The following is a 3,871-nucleotide window of genomic DNA, read 5'->3' as shown; positions in this document are numbered from 1 at the left end:
AATTCCACTAACTCTTCCAGCCACCCTCTCACCACCGGGAAAACGCCAACACTTTTCCAGCTGGGCACACAAGAGTGCATTAACCTCATCGGGAATAACCAAGGAGGGGAGAAGGAAACACAAACTACCTTTACAGATTCGTGTGGTCGCACACAACCGAGCGGGGCCGTGCCTCTCTGTGTGTCAGAGGTAATTCGGCACAGCCCCTTCATGGTGAATTTAATACACAAGGAAACAGAAGGAAATGAGAACTCGTGGATGGGGGAGGCAGGAGGAGACAGGCGAAGCGCGTGGTTGTGTTTCGCATCGCCCTTAACACTGAAATACTCAGGGGAGGGGGACAGAGGGGGCATCCGTCCCCCCAGTAAACAAGTTGAGGACCTCCAGAGCCAGGCTGAAGGTGTGTAAGTACACGTGTGTGATGGTAGATAGAAAAGCAGCCCTGTTCGGTATGAAAGAAAGCTGTCAAGTTAGTACAAATTGCTGCCACGGCAAAGGGAAGAGGAGGAGGAAGCGGTCAGGGTCCTTCTCCCGGCACAGAATCCCGACTCTCCTGCACAAAGGCTCGGGAATAAGCAGTATCCTGGCTAAGCAACACTTTATCAAAGGTGGTACCTGCAACCCAACGCACCCAACTCGCGAAAACAAACTCCCCATCAAGCTCGGAGAGCGGAGCGCGGACCGAGCCCACCCTCTGCTCCAGGGACCGCAGCGAGGAAGCCTGTCCCCCACCTCACAGTGGGAATACACAATGGTAGGGTTAATTCTGCCATTAGAAGCCTCCAGCAGCTCCATCTCCTTCCCCTCCTCAAAGCTGTTTGCTCCCTGTCCCCATCCACGCACCCGGCGGGTACCACTCTCAACCAGAGGACACTCGTTCATCCAACACTAGGAGTGTATCTGAACCACAGGCCAGCGACACCCCACTCCCTCCAATCCAAGCACTAAAGTAGGCTCTTTAAAATAAGACAAATATATATTTATATAGCTATACAGAGAGAGACAGAGAAAGCAAAGGAGAGGGGAGAGACTACCAAAAAGAATCAAGAAGCGCCAGTTTTCTGCTACAGCTGTCAGCAAAGAACTGTCACCTTACATCAGACCCTGCAGGGTGGTGAAGAGAATGCAGGCAATGACAGCACAGGAATGCAAAAGAGGGCAGATAAGTCACTTCTGGTAATGAGACACAAATTAAACTTTCTAAACATGTGCATAGCTTTATTCATCTGCTTCAAACTAACCTTTTCACGGAGCTTCGGCGAAGCCCCAGTGTGCAAAATGCATCTCTAGAAAATAATGCAAGCAAGCTTTTCACATTTACAGTGGCAGGGGCCCAGCCACACGTTGGGGTGAGCTGGGAGAGAGATGAAGGAACAAGGAATTGCACAGCTTCGTATTCAGAGTCACTGACTGCAAACAGAAGCGTTCCTATTTTGTTACCTTTAAGCAAAGCGTGTTTAATTCTGCTTTACAACAAAAAATGTAAGAGAAAAACCCCACAGTAACAAGAACCACAACCTGGAAGGGAATAAACCCCTGGATAACGGGATCACCGGTGCTGCAGAGCCCTAACTCAAGCACAAAGCCAGTTGCAGACCATCACTGGTCTGGCTTTGCAGGCAGAGCGTGGCAATGCTTGGTTTTGACCGCATGAGAACAGCAAAGCAGCTTCTTTCTCTGCCCCCTCCAAAATCACAGGTGCCACCCCACAGGACATCACCCCCAAACCATAAGCCAGCCACTATGCAGACTCAAGCCCAAGTTCATCAATCCAATGGGACAGCAAGGAACTGTAGACGGGGCCCAACCGTCCCAGCAGCTGACACACCACTACCAACTCCCTTCAGAAGGACTAAGCACTCGTGCAAGGCACATTTAGTCAGATGGACACACAAACAAACACATCTAAAACAACAACTGCTAGCCAAAAAGAACTAATGTACGCTGAATAAACTAAATTAAAGAGGCAGAGAGTTCTAGCCTATGTATTGATATACTATTTTCCAAGCAGACATAATCCCCAAGCGTTTTTCCTACACAACTTCAGACCTTTCTCATTCTTTCCTCACTTTAGAGGTACTATTTTTGCTAAAGGATCTTCTATAAATAGTCAAGTAAATTCCCTTTTCCCCCTCCAATGAACTCCTCCTGCAGGGCTGCATCCCTCCACGGTGGTCCAGGTCTGACCCATGAAGACAAGAAGTTCTTGGGGTTCAGTGGGGCAAGACCTCCCTCCAGTCCTCCTTCACACCCCAGCCATCAGGTTTTGTCTGGGTAGATGGCCTTCTTCCTTGGGAAACATCCCAACTCTGGGCACCAATCACTCTGCAGCACCCAGAGAAGGAGCCTGTGACTCTGGAATGCTGGGGGTGCAGGCAGGAAAGAGGCCACACAATCTTTAATACTGCTGGTTAACTTCACATTGAGACAAAGCATTAAGAAGATCTTTTTGGAGAGATGAGCAATTTCCTTCCATAGAGAGATTCAGCCAGAATTAAAACCAGAGACATGACATTGATTGAGATTTTTCTACCTCACAAGTTACTCAGGCACCTTTCCCACACCACCAGCTAGGCAGGCAGGCAGAAGCTGAAAACCTCAGGGATTTGCACTACCTTTTCCAATAGCAGCTTGAGAAAAGGAAGGAGAGAAAAAGCAACAACAACAAAAGGAAAATGCACAGTGTTCTCTCAAGTTAAGAGTTCTCCTTTCTTGCATTTGCATAGAAGTTCCCATAGGTCAGCACCAAAGTCAGGTAGACCCCTCTCCTGGACCCCACTCCTATGCTACCCACAGTTAGTGGCTGTGTTACACCAGGGTTTAACTCCTTGCAGAGGAACTACATGGTCATGTAAAAGAAAAACAACAAAAGTGCATCACACATTCTTGATTTTCAGGGTTACTTATAGCAGCAGCAGCATTAATCCAAGACAATGAACAGTTGTAGATTCGTCCTTAAATGCAGCAACACTTAATGAAATGTCTCCAAGGAAGGTCTTAAAAGGGTCCTTCTCGAATGGTTAAAATGAAAATTAGACTATTCAATAGAGACAAAAAGGAGATAAAACAAAAATTAAACACACCATCTTATTTACATTAAAAAAAAAAAGAACCCAAACAACATTCTTGTTAAGATATCTTTACAACACCTAAGCAAAAAAAATAGGTCTTTTAAGAATAAAGCAGAAACTCCTAAAGCAGTATCCATTTTTGGAACCCTTATTTAGCACCTGAGGAAAGACCGTATGGAAAGCAGACAGGTTTTTTTTTGTTGGTTTTGTTTGTTTTGTAAGAAAACTGTAAGTTGTGGGTTTATGTTCGCAGCACACAAGTTTCATACCACAGAAAGAAATGAACTATTTTTTTCTCCTTTTAAAAGATACTCTACTCATCAATAAGGCTGTAGAAAAGGGATACTGCTATCTTACAACATGGCTTTAGAGCTCTGGACGTGTTAGATGATGCTTTCTGATTAACAGTCAAGATGAACACAGCTCAGCATCCCCAGGTGAAAGCAAAGGGATCACTATTGCTCCTGTCCTGGGACAGAGAGCAGCATGCCAAGAGGGTCTCATGTCCTCAACACAAGGCCACCGTGGAGCTCTCTGCTACCTCCCCACACATCTGCTTCCAAGGCTCTGGAGCAGGATACAAGGAAGCAGCCTTACCCTGTGGTGTAATACATCCTGTACAAACATCTAAAGCTCTGTGATCTCTGGAAGGCAGCACGGACCAAGATCTGCTCCTTCACACCAGACCAGGTTCCTGTTTCTCATGGACAAAATGCTCTCGTGGTGGCCAAAGCCAGAATGACTCTGGCTCCTCCAGTCCCAGCCCTCCTCCTGCCTTATGCAGTGGTGTGAAAATGGGT

The sequence above is a fragment of the Nestor notabilis genome, unplaced genomic scaffold, assembly GCF_000696875.1.
Source record: "Nestor notabilis isolate BGI_N333 unplaced genomic scaffold, ASM69687v1 scaffold22566, whole genome shotgun sequence".
Taxonomy (NCBI): domain Eukaryota; kingdom Metazoa; phylum Chordata; class Aves; order Psittaciformes; family Psittacidae; genus Nestor; species Nestor notabilis.
This window is presented reverse-complemented; position numbering follows the sequence as displayed.